At 41.7% G+C, this 18307-nt stretch overlaps 1 protein-coding gene across 1 annotated transcript in view; it reads right to left on the reverse strand.

Annotated features, from left to right (window-relative positions):
* LOC112570351 (QRFP-like peptide receptor) overlaps positions 1–18307 on the reverse strand; it is an 89674-nt gene that overhangs the window by 7305 nt on the left and 64062 nt on the right.

An 18307-nucleotide genomic window follows, 5' to 3' on the forward strand; every position in this document is an offset into this window, starting at 1 on the left:
GCGGCCATCTGAATAAAAATCCAACAAATGCACAAAGCTAAAACCTTCTTGCTACCTTAAACCTTTTATGGAATCCAAAAGAGTTTAACGTACTGGCTGCAAAAATTGTGGAGATATGGATGGCTTTTAGAACAATATCAGAGCAAAATGGCTGTTGAACGATGTATGTTTAAGTATTCAAAAAATATGGCCAAAAGTTCATTGTTAGATAAAAAATTAAAATCGGAGGTCACACAGATACTATTTGAGGGAAAGAGAGAGAGAGCAAAGAAAGACAAATCATAAAAACAACATCGGAGTAAAAGTTCGCTCGCCCCCAGCGTGATGGTTCTAATCATTCAAAGATTATTTTTAGAATTTTTTTAATATAGTACAGTTAAAAGTACGGGTGTGCTCTGAAAAGTTATTAAATTTTTTGTTGGAGAAAAAACAATCACGTCCAGCTGTGAGTGTGTGAGTGAGAAAGAGTAGGAGAAATGATAAAGACAAAAAGAAATTTACATACATTCCAAATTTTCCAAAACAAAATAAGAAAAAGGATTGAAACTCGTTAGTAAATGAAACAGAAAAAAACGTGTTCTGTAATGTTCTCGGATCAAATGCAAGAATAATTGTAAAACATCCCTCTTGTGAGCTGGACCTGCCAGCTTAGGGTGGAAAATGGGAGGACATCACAACACTTAACTACCTTGTCTAGACACAAGGAGAACAATCTATTTAAAACGTGTCAGGCCTAGTACACGACCAGCTGTGTCATGGTGCAAAAATAAAGCACCACCAGCAAAACAACCTCCACAGGATTTTCTGGAAAGTTTGGCAACACCGCTTATTTTTCTTGCCAGAAATTTTTCCTGGAATCGATCCGACACACTTACAGGATAACTAGCATCATTAGGGAACATTTTTTACATTTTTTTTTTTGTCGACTTTCGCGAAAAACAAAGAAGAATTAAAAAGAAATATAAAGGAAACAATAGAATTGATTGACAATAAAATAAATGATAGCAATTCTGCAGGCTTAAAGAACGATAGAAGATGCTGAAGGCAATTCCAGGATGCATTATAATGAAACGCATGGGTAGGGGTATCGGTTATTTTCGTCGCCTTACCCCAGGAATCCTGAACAAACAATAATGAGTGGTCTATTTGACCTGATGAACATGAGCCAGGACATGTCTGCAAAGAAACAGGAAAACAGTTAGGAGACAGCTGTGACGTAAGAGAGGATAAGAAAATAACGATTATCGCTAAAACTTCAAGTCTGAGGTCGATATACAACATTTTACATGTCAAAAGACAGAAAAAAGAAAGAAGAGAAAAGGGAGAGAGAGAGTTGTTCCTGATGACCTCTGTTTTCTTGACCATCCTTAAAACTTTCTAGTTCAATAAACTTTCGCTCCAAAGAAAGAGGAAACCCTAGACGAGCTTTGACATATTAAAAAGACGACGCAGATATCTGTTTCTTCCTGTTATTGCAACTATGTCTTGTGTGCTCGTTTTTGACAGCATATTAATAACAGTTTTCCTGTTCAATAATGCTTGAAAGCAAACTCCGCGCTCGAGCAGGCGCATCATACTGCGAGCCTCCATCCTTCACGTGCAGAATAATTTTCTTTCTTTAAAAAATCCGCATTACACCGAGTAAACTGTGGCCTTCTGGACTGTCAGGAGGCATCGTGAATGGTCTTCATTACAAGAAGAGAACAGAATTGAACCACCATTGTATATGTCTAATGAAAGTTCCGAGACCAAAATTTCTAAGGCGGAATAACTTTTTTTCTCTTGTAACATGCCTTTTCTGGTTTTCTTTTTATGAAACTCTTTCGTTCTGTTCTGCTTAAGCAATTTAATATTTCATTTCTTTGACAGTTTTTTTTTTTTTTTTGCTTACAAGAGCTTAGAGGTATTTGTGAGGAGTTTTAACAGCATCTCCAGGGTTTAATAGCAATTGTGGAGTTCTTGGACTGCTGTTGACTAAGGAAAAAATTGCACAGGACAAGGAACAGGGCAAACAAACAAAACAAAAAAAAAAAAAAAAAAAACAAAAAAAAAAAAAAAAAAAAACCCACCGATTCCACATTATCACGTGGAAAGTTATCCACTTGAAAACTCGTGGTTAGGTCGAGGAGACTTAGGTTAGCACCTCCTCCCCTTGTTACCATGGAGAAGATGGACCTCTCCAAAGGCAGTCTTCCGAAGACTCTGGAATTCATCTCGAGGATCTAGCGAGAGCTCTGACCGAGACGATCTGTCTTCACACGATCAATGATAATACATTTAAGAAGCATTCCGGATTATTCAATATTATTTTTTTTTTCTTTCTTACAGACCAAAGTCGCGTGCATCATTGTGCATTCTGTGGAGCATACAGCTTAGCAACGAGGTTTTCTTCCTCTCAATGTTGCGTAGCATTTCATTTGAAGGAGCGAACATCAGCCACACGAGGACTCATTGTTAGTATCTACAGCTCGAGGCATCTCATATCAAAGGCATGCAGCTGTTATATCAAGCAGGCTGAAGATTCATCTAGAATCTTACACTGACCAAATCAGACAACTATACTCAATATACTTTGAAGTGTATAGTGGTCTGTTGAATAAATGAGAATTTAAAATGGAGATGCATATAGAAACGCACGAAATATGTTTTTATTTACTTAGGCCACTCGACTTCAACATTCAGGTGAGGATCACAGGTCGTACAATAACAATTTTCTTTTAAAGATAGTCTTGAAGCGTGTGTAGTATCCATATCATACTTTCTGGAAATTAATTTTGAGGTGTATACAGTGGTTACATCATTCGGAACTGGAAGTTTGTTTACCTGTTTGTTTTCTATAAACCACGCTCGAATTTTCACCTGCATTAGTAAAATTGTTTCTACGTGTATGTAGCGTGCATGTGAACTGTGAACGTGACCTCACGTTCGCTACCTGTAACACAGGTGCAGAGGGCACTGATCCTCACCTCGCCTCACCTCGCCTCACCTTCCAGCATCTCGCTTCATTCCTGTATCTCTCACCTGTCTGGTGCTATTCTAGGTCTGTTAGTCCAGAACCCGGGCTTCATTCCAGAAAGTCAATAAAGTTTCACTCGTGCGGACAAGTAGTTCACTGGGTTCCAGACTCGCGGAACTCTAATGAACAGGTGATGAAACGTTCTACCCAGCGTTCGCAACGATCGGTCTACTTTTTTCTCTCGTGCGGGAGAGCATTGTGTAAACTCTGAGTAGCTTCCTTAATAAAATGTTATCTTGAAATGAAATAGTGTGAGGGGGTGTATTAAGCGGGAGGATCCACAAGAGTAACGGTCGGAAGGCATAGATTGAGCAGGTACAACGATCAGGGTGCAATGTCTCGATGTCTAAAGCCAGCTTCACACAGTGCAAGAAATTTGAGTTTCTAACCATCTTAAATAAATATAAGATCTGACTTTGTCCAAAATTGGGGAGGTCGGGTATGGGTCGACATAGATTCATGGTGTGATTAGAATGTGATTAGAAGTATAGAAGTATAAAATTAGGAAACGGGACCATGTCACTCTTGTCCTTCGTTTTCTGCACTGGCCACCTATCCGTACTAGCTGTGTTTTAATTTCTTTGTCTTCTTTGAAATTATCTTCCCTACATCCCATGATGAACGTCTGATAACTATTCCTGTCACCAAAACAGCAACAGACAGTCCCACAATTTCTAGTTATTGTTCAAACAAACCAATAGAACTCTCTGCTTTTCAATATCGGCCACCTACCTACCATTGAATCCTTTAATTAAATGTGTACTTAAACACACCTTTTCTTGAACGTAACTCCTACAAACAGGGTCACAAGATGCTTACATAAATAACGAGTTCATTATTATCATATAAAATCTGTCGATGGAAGTAAAAAAAATGTCTTGTGGACGACAAATTTAGTTCTACACCGCTGTCAGACTGTGTGAGAGAGGCTTAACCAACAAAAATAAACAAACCGAAAAAACACAAACTCTCCTAGCTGCCGCAGGTAGGGGTTTCCAGACTCGCCAGCATCCGACACGTAAACACAGGAAACGGCGGCCTTTACCTAACTTCCGCTGCACGGGAAGAGGTCACAGGTTACTCAGGTGAGGAGGTCACGCATCATGCGCATCACCGACAGAAGCCACCTGGTGCATGCGTGCCAACAGGTAGGTGGAAGCACACTCGACAGAGTCTTTTGGACGAGATGAGGATGCTGGCCACTTCTGAATTTAAAACACTAGGGCTACATCCCTTCAATCTGGACAGAGACGATGGACGAAAAACGACAGAGAAAAGCGAGAATTATGGGAATGAAAAGGAAGCCTAATATAACATTCTTCAACTACTCGGGTTTCTTTGTCTTCAACAGTCGTAAAAGCCATATCGTATTATTTTCCCGTCAAACGTGTCTTAACGGCTGGATGATAAATCAAGGACGCTGACGGGAGTCGCAGCTTAAAAGAACAAGAAGTCTTTTTTGTTCTTGGTTTAAAAAAAAAAATGTTAGGCAGCTTCATCTCGAAATTTTGTCTCCGCGATGCCAGACAAATTGACAGCTGTAGATTACAGCTGAGATAAGACTCCAGGGAGCTGTGACGTCTCTCGGGAGATGAAAAGAGAAAGACTGAATCAGTGAGAATGATCGTTATGTCAATATGCCGAAGTCGGTTAAAATTGAAAAAAATGAGGACTTAATAACATGGGGGAGATGTGTGTGTTTGAAAAAAAAGTCACAGACGGATTCTTGGGCTTAGAAATAATCATGGGACTGAAGGACGCTGTAAGAGATGCATTGAAATAAAAGACTGATAAAAAAAATGTGATGTATGGTTGTGTTCTTTCTCTTCGTTGTTTCCCCCATTCTCAAGATTTGTCTTCGTTGTGTTGTCCAAGACTTGACCGGTATCTGGCACATGTCTACACAGTACTTGCCAAATGTATTTACATATTCTACATTATATAAATAAAAATAGTCAGTATGATGGTCAGTCAAAAAAAGCGCATGCTCATACCGGTATCATAGTCACGTGCTCACACTCTGTTCCTCTCTCACTCTCTCTTTCCACACACATATTAGAGATGGATGGAGGGTCGGAGAGATGGAATGAAAGAGAGAAAGAACAAACAGTGGAGCCAGGTAAGGCAGGGTACAAGACAAATCCAGACAGTTGCCTCCAGCGTCAGAGCGGCGTGCATATGGCGCACTTGCACAGGGTCAGACGACAGGAACGGATCGTGTCCTGTCCAAAAACTGGAAGAGAAAATCTGGACACGAGGCTTACACAAATAAAATTAGATTGAATAAATCCTCCCTCGAAACGCCATAAATTCGGCTTTTGTGTGGTTACCACGCTACCGCAGCCTCACCATTCATCTGCGTCTCCTTCCCCCTTCCCTCTTTTCTTCCACATCCTGACGATTAAATCGATGGAAGACTCCGTCTTTCCTTAACCTCTTCTCCGCCACTTTGTTGTGTACATCCCTCTCTTCTCTCTCTCTGTGCGTGTGTGTGAGGGTGGATGTGGGTGTGTGTTCGTTCTTTATGCCTTAACCTTGTTCTTCTGCTATTAAAGAGAAAGTGGAATCCAAGTTTCTCTCGAGCTTCAATCAACAAAGATGAGAGCATCATTGCAGGATAGTACTGCGAACAGGTGAAATCCATAAACACATTTTATTCACTAGCCAGGCCGTTAATTAAACTCGCCTTTGCTATTCCTCCATTTTGTACATCTTGCCATACCGACATACATCCTCTTGCTGAAGTCTCTCTCTCTCACTCCTGCTGCACTGACAGGACAACTGATTGGGACACAGTAATGAAGCCACAGAAATGCTTGTAGTCACTGGTCTCGACCAAGTCGAGCAGCCAAACGGATGAACGGTCCAGTCCACGTGGTCATTAGTACTCGCTGCGTTGGGCGCTTGAGCCACTTTCACTTGCTTCCAGATGGCGCTGTCCGTCGGGATGAGACAGGAACGTGTGGATGTGTGTGTGGGGGGTGGCTAAGGGCGAGAAGAAAAAGGCGAGTAAAAACGATTCCAGGATCCGATGTGAGTGCAGAAAGGTGCTTGGAGGGTGGTAGTGAAAGCTGAGAAGTGTAGACAGAAGGGCTGGTCGGCATGTCACACAGATTGCAGACCACGTGCCAGGGATGAATAAAGTGTTGTCCGATTCCAAAAAAACACCGAGCGCCGTGTTTCTTTAACTTGGATCGTTGTCATCCTTCAGGGGCCGTAGTCATGAGCCAGAGACAAGTAAATATTCCCCGGGTTTTTGCCTCTGCCCCTACAGGCCATAGCTAACCCTGAGGTTAGCTTACCTTTCATGAGTTCGGCCCGAGAAAACTGCTGCGCTCAAAACATTTGTGTAAACCAATCCCAACCTCGTCAAGCAGAAAAACACATACACACATCCGGGGCCTTTTTTTGTGGTCCTCTCTGAAGTCTTCAACCGCTTCCGCTGCATTGTTTAGTTATAAAGCATACAGTCTTTATTGATAAATAAATCAAAAAATTATTGTTTATATTAGTATTTACGAAACAGCAGCACCATAAAATATTCTCTAGGTACTTGAGTCTGGTCCTGCTCACCAAAGAGCTGCTCCATCAGTAAAACAAGTTATTCTCATATGTCGGGTAACTTTCATTCACAAGTTTCATACAACAAAGAGCTAAACTATTGAGAGAAAACATTCAAGATGTTAAATCTCTAGTGAAATCCAGCAGCATATTATTTTTAAAGCTCATTAAAAGTTTTCTAAGGCTTCAAAAGACCTTTAGTTAAGAAATGACCACACTAATTGCGGCAAAGGAAGCGAAAGAAGGAGATCAAATGGAATGTATCAATATGCTTATTACCCAAAAATATAATTTTTTTATGCCAGAACTTTCACAAGATCCGCATGGGCGGACATGTTCTTTGCGATTTCCTGATCCTGAGATATTCACAACAGAGAAAATCATGATTAAAGCCGAGAAAGAAAAGCAGAAGTGGCGGAATAAAAAGAAGACAAGGAGCAATTTGCTAAAATTATTGTGAGCTGTATGGTACATTCAAGAGAAAAACGCCGAGACTTGCTTGTAAATTTAACGGCTTTCTTTCTCAAAACAGAGAGAATAAGAAAGTTGGGGAGGGGTATGGGAGGGAAAGACAGGAAATTAGTATAGGGTTATCTCTAAGATTTTTTTCATAGCAACTTTATATCAAATGAATAATAAAATTAAGGTCAATTCTGAGGGACAAGCAAGAAACGTGCATCATGGGACAGACCAGACACATACGACACAGACACGTACACTTCTTTGATGGCTGTCTGCTGCCTTTATGGACGATTTTTGAAATTATGCATGCATGTGACCTTAACTTCAAACCTAGGGTAGGCCACTTCCGGTTTGATGTCGGCTTTGATATAGGGATATAGGGCATTATTTGACCATTCACACAAATTCCCACAATAGCGGTTGATATATTGCATCTGCTTCGTTAGAGCGTGCAGGAAGGCCGTTAAAAATTGAGAGAAGGGCGACCTCTGGGCGGTGGCTTTTGGTTTATTTGTACTATTACTGGCAAATTTAATCAGTCTACCATTGAAAGCGACCACTGGACGAAAAAGCAATGGATGTGTAGATCAAGCGAGGCGATAAGAGGACGTTTGAAATTCGGTCACATCTTACTGAGAACTGATTGGATTGGGAGGAGGGGAGAGGTGTCGCTTCTGGAATGAGGGAAGGGCAGAGTGGTGGAGATGTTAAAGAGAACTTGAATGCAGATAGACGTGGCACTGAAATGAGCAGAGATTTTATCTGTGCTTGCTCTTGGATAGGAATGATGGTTGTAATTAGAGTCCGATATATAAAAACCACAAGCCACAAAAGTTAGGAAAGCGCAAGATAAAATGAAAAAGAGAAAGAGAGAGATTACTAACTGCGACTGGCTGAATCATCTCAGATGAATTTCTCAGAATCCACCAAATTTTAAAATGGTACAAACTTGTATTCTACTTATTATGATGTGAGAAGTTTGCATGGGTTGGTGTGAATGTTCTGGAGAAAGTCAGTGGATGTGCACAAGATTCCATCTTTATACAAGCTTAGTTATCAAACAGCTGGCATTTTATTATTGGTATCTTTAAGGGCATTGTGAAAATTAAAAAATTCATTGTATTATTTGCTTGAGGTTCACTATCTTTCGATGTCATGTTTCATTTTTTGTGCATCATTTATAGTTGTCAATAAGCGTTCTGATATAAAGGAAAGACAACTCTCAAGCTTCTTTAATGAATGGATAAAACAGACTATTTTCATTCATCTTCCTTATTCGATGAGCATGTAAAAGTGATTCATGAGTTCTAATTCACCTACTAAGCCTTGAGAAGGATAAAGAGAAACGGGAAACATTTTGCCAGAAAACAAGAGAAAAAAAACATCCTTTTTCATTTCGTCACTTAACCGTGCCGGGCACATCATGATCCAAATTTAAACTAACTGCCAAGATCCAATCAATTATTTCAAGATGTGTCCGAGTTTCAACTTCACATTATGACCTAGTTTAAAGTATGATTTTATTTTTTGTTCTGAGGAACAGTCACCAAGCTTGGAGGTCAGTAGGCATCTTCAGCAGCTTGTGACCTCACTGACCAAACTCGTTTGCCCGTGACGATGGCCTTAAAACAGTCCGCAGTGATTGCCGGATCTCCTTTTTCACAGGACCCTATTAGAACAAGTGTCTGCGCTTCCGACCCCTTCGCGTGCCTAAGACATCGCTGTGCGGAGCTCGCAAATAAATGTCAGCCCACTTTTCATCGTCTTCGTTCACAGTTACCGTCCACCTCTGGCTAGTCTTCAGGATAAATCGCTCTTTACAAAAATGCAAAAGATGTGAGTAGGGACAAGCAAACACACAACACACACACACACACAGACAACATATTATAGTCTTTTTGGACATGATGCTTAGTTTTTGATGTCGTCTGAGTTAGTAAGTGGCTCACTGTGTCTAAAGAAAGGCATGTGCAAAACGGAGTCCAGCCCTCTCCTTCCGCTGTCTTGCACGTCCCCTGAGAAATCTAGAGACCAGCTGCCTGGGTGGGCAAGGGAATTTTGCAGACACAAACGCTAGTAGCCGACAATGTGGCATGAAAGCAGTGCCAACTAAAAGAGATTCGACTATAGCACGCAGGAAGTTAAGTCACTAATGACAGCAACCACGAACTAGTATTACGGAACAGCTGGCAGACTACTAAAACGAGGCAGGTGTGTGCAAAGCTTCCGGTTTAGTCACATCCATTGTTCAGGCTCGCCGAGACTAACACCGGAGAACTTCTCAAGAGGCTAGGCGCTGGTCTGGCAGACAGACACCAATCCACCAACACACTTCCGTGCAGCAACTGTAGTGTCAGCGGGTCAAATAGAATCGAGTTGCTTCCCTTGTCTCAGTTTTGCTACACGTTCATCACGTGGAAATATTCCCCTAGAATTATTGCCTGTCAAAAAATAAATGCATAACTAAATAAATAAAATAACACAAAAAAAAGGGAGGAGGAGAAGAAAGTAAGAGGAAAAACGACAAGAAAGAGGGAACAGGAGGAGAAAATCGTGAGGGGTTCAAGCCCCTTTTCAATGGGGAAAGAAATGCAAACAACATTGCCTGGTCTTGAGAGGATGGTGAGCATTCCGACTGTGGAAGACCCTTGAAGCTAACCTTGTGCGACACTTCACGCCATCGACACACACCCCTCCTTTCCGGTTTTTCCTCCATCCACCCGGATGAGACCCCAGAGCATCCGGATCACGCAGCCATCAGTGCACTCTCCCTCTTTGACTCCTATAATTCTATGGCAAGAAATACTTAAAGTACATACGAGTCTTACATATGTTGTCAAAGCTGGACACGACAACAAGGCTACATAATTGTTTACAAGCTGTTTTGGCAGTTTTCCCTATTTTTATTTCACGAGAAAAAAGTATTTTTAAAAAGAGACCCAGTAAAGATTGTAAAAGTGCATGCGAAGATGCTCTAAATTCAAAGAAGGAGCTAACTATTCAGTGTAGATCAGCTAAGACCAAAAATTAAGGACTTCGAAAAAAAAAAAAAACCGAAGGAACACATTTATACAATTAGATAGCAAAAAGAACGACGAACGGAAGGTTATAAAAGAGACGAAAGCAGAGAACAGATGAAGGGCGAGGTAAAAAAAAAAAAAGAAAAGTTACAAACTGTTTAAAAAGTAAATAAAAAAACCGAAACACAAAGTCTAGTCAAACAAAATGTCATCAAAGGAACCCTGTACCAACATCATCAAGAGCAGGCATCTATGACATCATCAGCAAGCCTGTCTGGTGAAGGCGATGAGAAGACAGGAAGACGAGCGAGGACACACCGCAGTGCAGTCTGGGAAGAGGAATCATTAAGTCCAGGAGACATTACACACCATCAAAGGCAAAGTCCCATCGGGCTCCAGCACACAGACGTATGTCGCAGGGGTCACAGGTTCTCCCATCAGCCTGAGCGATTGCTTCCGAATCTGTAGCGCCACGTCAGCTTTGCGTAATTAGCTTCCGGGTCAGGCTTTCACCGACTGCCGCTAGGCGGAGCCAGCTTGTCGGCCGGGTTACAAAAACTTCGAAGCGACATGCTTTAGGCACGAAAATGTGTTTACGAAATATTTGCATGTATTCAATGGAAGGTGGTGAGTACAAATATTATGCAATATAAATGCACGCAGAGGTTTTCTGAAAAATCAAGAAAAGTGTCACAGTCAAAGAAAAATAAAATTTTCAGCTACTCCTCCAGTTATTGCACAAAAGCATGTTTGTCTCACTGTGATTCTATTTGATCGTTTGTTTGTGTGTATTAAGTGTGTGAGTGCGTGAAGAATTATCATCTCTCACCATAAAGAGATGCTTGTTTAAAGTGCCAACGAGAGAGGAGGAATTCAATACTTCATTAGCTCCGTCTCTCCAGGGTTATACAAGTTTGTCTTCATTTTTGCACAGATGGTGGTGTCAGATAAATACACAAACAAGATAAACGCAGAATTAAAAAAAAAAGAGAACTTAACTTTCTTTCATGAGTCAAAAACCTTTTCAAAATAGAGTCAAATATAGCTTTCATTGGTATCGATCGGTCAGTATATAGAAATGTATGATATATAAATAAATATTTATATCATTTTATTTCCCATCACTCATGTTCACCTATGACATAAAGATGCATCTACATCATTACAATAACTCTCAAATGTTTGCATGAGTCCTGCTAAGGAAGTACTTTTGCTGCTCAAACCGCTATCCATATATAAATAATACACATGCATACACACGCACATACAAGTAGCAAAACAAACGCACCACACACGCGCACGCACACACACAAAGTTTTGGAGAAGCTCTTGATTATTTTCTTCTGTCCCTGTATACAAACATCATACCCGCATCTCCTGTATGTCAGTAAACTACTCGGTGACTGGCAAGATATCTTGGGGAAAAAAAAACCGGTTTTACCTCTAGGTTTTCTAGACCAGAAATAAACTGAACTCTGGATAAAGCAGCTACTACATCCCCATCATCATTCCCCCATCAACCGCCAAGTCACAGCATCCACAGATGCAGTACAAACACAGCGCCCTCTGGACTGAGATTTAACGACGAAGATTTCCAGAAAAGTATGTCGATAATGACAGGTTTGCAAGGGATAATTAAACACTGTATCCTGACCACTCACACGTCTCTGTGTGTCTTTTCTGCTTTACTTTGTTTTAATGAAGAACATTCCAGTCGATCGTGTTGCCAATTTTCCGCAAGAGTAAACTCGTGTTCGTGCGCGTGAACTTTTTCATCGCTTGGTAATTTTACTTTGTTTTGTTTCCATAAATTTCTACTGCAAGGATCAGAGATGTATTTCGATGACACCTTGCACCCACTATTGATTGGTTCACTTTCCTGAACTTGTTAAAATACCTACTTTATGTAAATTTTGATTGCATAAACACAGTAGAAAACATGGAGGCTAACATAACCAAGGTAACGTCAGATTGAAAACGTACTCTCATGGTGTTTGGAATTTCAAATTACCACATAGATCACAATCAGTGGTTAATATTGTATAAAGTGTGAACGAATATAACAATAATTACTGCAACGGCTTCCGAACCTGATGGTTTCGGGGTAGCGGATCGAAACCCATGTGGCGCAGCGTTCTTTTCCCCCCAGCTGATCCAAGTATGAAATGAAAGCTGGGCAAGAGCTGAGAAGGCAGAGAGGGAAAGAAGTTCGAGTTCCACCCATACAAAACGGTGTCTCGAGATAGGTGAGGACTGTAACTTTTCTCTCACCTACGATTGTAAAATCTGTGGATTACCTTTACCTGTTTTGATCGCTCAAAGAAGTAAAAAAAACAAAAAAAAAACAGCGTTTTTGTCTTAATTGTAAAATGCTGAAAGGAAATGTTGTCCTTTCTTTTTTTGTTTTTGTTATTTTTGTAAAGCTAGTCGTCACTGCTCTTAGTCGTGTCATGGCAAGCTGTTCATTGTGAGGCTTCCACGGTTAGCTTATAACCGCCACTTAGTTCAATATTCTCACAACCTCCTCCCCCCACCAACTATCCCATCCCACCACCACCCGCGACACAAAGGACCCGTATGACGTGAAGGTATCAACGTGTTCGATGAAGTGCTTTTATTTTTGGAGACGTCGGACGGATTTTTCAGAAATTCGTTGTCAACGGCAGTTCCAATCTCGGCTGGAGTTTTGTCAGCTGTCGAAAAACTTTTTCCAGACGCCGCGCACTTATACGACTTTCTGACCAATCAGCGCCTCTGCCATTTTCTATCACTGGTTTGTGTGTGTGTTTGTGGTTTTGGGGAGGTCTTTCAAAATTTTCTTTTCAGTAGCTGTCAACTCTTCTGCACTTATTCAATTATTACTATTATTATTGATAAATTACTAGGTCACATGACGTTAAGCTGTCAGCGATAGAATATCCTCACGACCAAAAAAAAAAAAAAACCAAACAAACAAACAAAACAAACAAACAAACAAACAAACAAAACAAAAAACAGAAAAAAAACAAACCAAACACACAGTCACACACAAATAAAGAGAATGACAAACTGCAAATGGTTTAAATATATCAAAACGTATCATTTAAAAATCTCAAATGGTCTACTATTTGTCCTCAAAGGTCAATCACAGGGTCATACCATCAAATCGAGGTTTATCGACCCGAGGTTTATCAATTTCTCGAAAATAAACACACGTTTAACGTCTCGAGGCTCGCTGCCGAGTGTTTGACCAGAACTTCGCCTTTTGCCGTTCTCGTCCTCGTGGCCGGTCCACCCGACCACAGCTCCGGTCCAGAAGCGACGTTGGCCGCCAGATGGAGACGCCACTGTCCGTACTACAGCGCAATCGCGGGGCGCCACAAATCAACGGGACCAGACGACGGGTGGCGGGGGTTCGAGCACTCTCTGGGCACTGCGTGTCTGACGGTAGTGGGGTGGAGGGGTACGGGACTGGAGGGTGGGCATAAAGCAGCGCGTGCCGCCGGCCTCTCCAATTTGTTTGCGCCGCGGAGGCAGCTCTTACCAACATGGCGAATGACGTAGAGGCATAAAAATAAAAAAAAAAAGGGGAGGACGAAAACGAGAAGGAACGAGAGAGGAAAATTTTTTTCCCTGAAAGACTTCTTCCTTCGTGTCCTCTTCAATCCTCTACTGACCGTGCGCTCTGCCATCACTTCAAATTCTAGTAGGGCACAATTGGGTTTGGCGATTAAGGACATGATATGTGTGCAGCATTTGGTGTCATATTTTCTGTACTTCATCGTAAAAGAGCAATAAAATTAACAAGCAGGTCAGGGATCCCAGGGATATCCCCCCACCACCCATTCTGAGCTTGAAGGGTATTGAAGAGGCAATAAAAACAGTTCAGCCGCTAATAAAACTCGCTTGACTCCTTCTGATAGGGGGAAACAAAAAACAATAAAAAGAAATAACTTCATTTTTTTTGTCAGAAAGACATCTCAACTCGATGTTTTGACCTTTACAAGAGACACTCGCTTCAAACCCACGACGGTTGACGAATAAGCAAGTAAGGGCTTGATCAAATTTGTTTGGGAAATAACAGCAGTGAAAGGACCACTTTGGCTGTCAATACTGACGGTCTTCGTCCGGATGGGCACACAGGGAGGCAATAACATTTTACACTGGTTGCCCACGCAGTACATGTTCTTGGATCCCCGCTGCCGTCGTCCATTGGTGTTTTAGAAGATATCTGCCCTTAACGACTCCTTTATAGCTACTAGCGGTCTTCATGTAACTCTTTCATCATAAACTGTAGGAAAACAACTGAAAGATTCGCAGATCTGGCTTCATCACATGTTTGGTATTTTCTGGGAGGGGGGATGAGGGAGGAAAAGGTTTATTTATTATGTCTGTATGATTTGCAATATTAAGCTATAAGCATCTATCCAGATATTGACAATCTGACATACAGAATTAGCCTCTCGTCTAGGTAATATGTTTGATAAAATTATTCCTTGTCAGACTTTATATGTATATATGGAGGACACTTGAGATAAGGCACGTGTGACATCACCTCAGTTAAAGACAGTCCCATGACATCCACCTCGTAAACAAGCTGTTTCATCCTGGTAACGGTAAGTGTTCGACAAAAAAAAAAAAAAAAAAAAAAAAAAAGAAAAAAAAGAAAAAAGGTTATTTAAAGCAAAATTTCAGTCTGGTAGACATAGTAGCAGCTACACACGAACAGTTTTGTTTCAGCCGTCGAATGATGCTATAAATGACAAAAACTGTTTTTTACATTTTCTAATATTTTTCCGAAGCAATTTCAGGACAAACAAATGTTCTGTTTTCTTGATCCTTTTACTAGTGCCCAGTCATATATCTTACTCGAACTATAATTTCACGCTTTGATTACACGACAAAATGAATTGGACTGCTAGAAAAACAAATTTCAACTTAAGATTTTTCAGGGCTGATTTACACAAACAGGCACTACAGTGTGCCACAGAGGGTCAGAATTTCAAGATATCATGCAGATGGTTTCCTAGGAGTGGTTCAGCCTACAGGCAGCCACTACATGTTCTTAGCAGGGCTATATTTTTTTCTGGAAATTCAAACACACACATAAAGAAAAAAAAAAAACGTATATACAGGGAAAAAAAATCCGATGGACATCAAAAAAGATGCCTTCCTCTTCGAACAGTTACCCACTATGCTAAGCAACTTCAGACAAATCAATCGCCTTCTAATTTATTTCAAATACTGCATTTTGATTGCCACCCATAAAAAGGACAAACTAAAAGATAGTCTGCCCATGCGAGGCAGAATATCGTTGGAAAAAAATATAGTGTCGTCTGTAGAGACCCGGGTAGCGGGTGCGCACGAGGGGTGTAACTCATGGCGAAACGTGTTTGTGAAACGCTAACGAGCGCAGCTTCTGCACGAACACGCTTCCATCAGAAATTAGCCCTCGCTTCAAGCCCGACGTGTAAATGGAGTTTTCCCATTGGATCAGGCTCACAGATGGCGTTGTCAACAGGATACTTTCTGCTTTCACGGGAGGGAGGCGGGGGAACTCGGAGGGACAGGCTGCTTAGATACCATGTATGTCCCCTTGCGAGACACGCAGCTGGAGAGCTGTGTTTTTAATGGAAGCTTGGCATGTAGGTTGTTGTTGTTGTTGTTTTCGTGCATTGTGAGAATTTCAAGATTGTAGCCATTAAATCTTACCCAAGTGGATGCATGGAGGGTGTAATCCGTCACAAAAATCTGATTAAAAAAAAAGATTTAGATATGCTCAAACAGCGAGCGTGCATGTGCGGTGTTATGTCTAATATATTTCATCCCCCATTTTCCATTAAACCAAGATTTTATACACACTTCCTTGTTATCATAAATATTTAAAATGTATTTACATGTTATACTATAATAATATTTAAAACGTAGAGTCTGGTTATGGGTCAGAGGCTACAAGGAACTAGCAGAATTAATACTTTCAGCGTCGTCTTCGACCCCGACAGTTGTTTTTAATTCCAGATAAAACTGTAATAAGCATAAAGTGGCAATAAATTATCATATCGTGACCAGACATCGACCCCATGAACACTGAGGTCGAAGAGTAGGTAATGAAAAACATGACTAATCGAAAAAATTTCCCTCGTACTATATGGCCATCTGACTTGCGTATGTAAGTCATCATGCCTTGCATTATTTTCCATTCCAAAGAGCTTCAGAGAAAGATGTTTTCTCCCCATGAGCCTTTGGCGAAACTTTCTTTAAGGAAAACATTTATAAATAACTGCGAAATGGCAGCCACCTCCGGAACAAGCAAGGTAGCACAGACCTAATACGACCTCAGAAAAGAACTGATCACTGACAGGATAAGCAACAATGGAAAAAGCCGAGTACAGGAAATGAAGGACAACATCCGGTCTCCGTAGCAGCGCCATCTAGCTTTCTTCTCGTGACCAGCAGAAGGAACCCAGCGTATCTCGAGCTATTTGTTTAGTGAGATACATAAACCATGAACCCTATGTGGCAGCATAAAGGGTATATTGCAAGGAAATTGCACAGTTCCTGGCCTTCATCCCCCGAGATATGCTACGTGATCTTACGCACGTGAGACGCAGGACCAGAAGCACAGAGCGGAAGTCCTTGCCCCGAAGTCTGCAAGTTCAGGCAAGCCCTCGATGCTATCTGCGACAGAACCAGATCGAGGCTGGTTCCTGAAGATTTCGAACTGCAGACCTGCCGTAAAATTCTGCAACTCAGAAATAAAGAACAACCTATGGACAAACATTCTGTTCCGTGTGACCCGGTCCTGTAGACCAAGTGCTCGAGCGAGTGTGTGTCACCTTAGTGTATCGGCATCGTAGTAACACTAGCCATAAGACGGTGCTAGGATACGAAACAGGTCTCTTTAAGGTTCCGCCTACTTTCTGCAGCTGTATAACAGCTGACAATATCAGGGTGTGGACATAAAATGTACCGCCAGTGGTGTAAAAAGCGCCTGAAAGATGTTAACACCTCACATCATGTGAGAAAGTCGAGGTGCGACCATTATTCGCAGTCTGTCACGCACACTGAACGTTAACCACGCGCACGTGAGACCCCACTGCGTGACACGACAAGATCCACTAGTCTATCAGGTCCAAGCTGAGTGCTTGGCGACCCTCAAATCACAACTGCCAGCCTCAGTCCACCCTTACTTCCCACAAAGGACCTAGAGTCCGACCGCCCTAATTTCTCTTCCCAACCCCCCACTGCACTATGTAATTACACATTTCTCCTCCTTTCTCTTCTTTTTGTCTCCCACACCCTCTCTCTCTCTTTCTCCCACCGCCATCCATCTTACCTCCACACCAAAGTCCCCCCAACACACTTTCTCTGACTTCATTTTATCGGGTTCATCACTAACTATGGCATCACACATCGCCAAGCGCTTTCCCGAGACTTGGGCGAACCCCTACGTGAAGTTGGTAATCCTCCGCCCTGGTTCACAGCACGGCATTGATCCCGCGACAAATGCAAGAGGACTTCTTCCGCGCCGAGGATCGAAGGCGTCATTTCAAACAGATCCCACCCCATTATTCCCGCGGCTGCCGCAGCGTTACCTACCCTTTGCTGGACGCTCCTTCCGAAGATCACTCTGCGACTGCAATCAGCATCTGCGAGCCCCCGGACTCTTCTCTTCTTCGCTCCTCCAGACCCAGAAAACCAGTCGATACTTTTTTTTTCTTTAACTCCACGAAAAGCTCGAGCATCGCAGGGTGGCGGAGGAGACCTAGCTCGGTGAATACAAACGATTTGACCCTGTGTCTGAGATTTTTCTTCCTCTCTTTTTATCCTTTCTTTATACTAGAGACTTCTTTCAGACTGGATATGCTAGGATTTTTTTTAAAACCGGAGAATATATTCAGATCTTTTCCTATTCGTTGGTGATGGGAGATTATGCAAGCATTGCTGATGATATTTTTACCATTACTGATAGGAGTTGAAAATAAGTGAATGTCAAGTAAAATAAGACGAGAAAACACTCCAGTTTGCAGACCATGAGAGCACGGTAGTGAAACCATTACACGACAAAATTCAAGGGGATAAAAAGCCCGTATATTTCTTACCTGTCTTCTCATTGCATTATTTTACGAACTATTTTAAGCCCCATCCCCCTCTCCCCACAAAAAACTGAGTTTCGTGCTGTCCAACCCAATCTTCGCACTTTCTCTACTCTACGGCCTCTGTTTTTGCATTCCAATTGATCCGGGTCAGTGCTCAAGCCGTGCCTGCC

The sequence above is a fragment of the Pomacea canaliculata genome, linkage group LG8 (assembly GCF_003073045.1).
Source record: "Pomacea canaliculata isolate SZHN2017 linkage group LG8, ASM307304v1, whole genome shotgun sequence".
NCBI classification, from domain to species: Eukaryota; Metazoa; Mollusca; class Gastropoda; order Architaenioglossa; family Ampullariidae; genus Pomacea; species Pomacea canaliculata.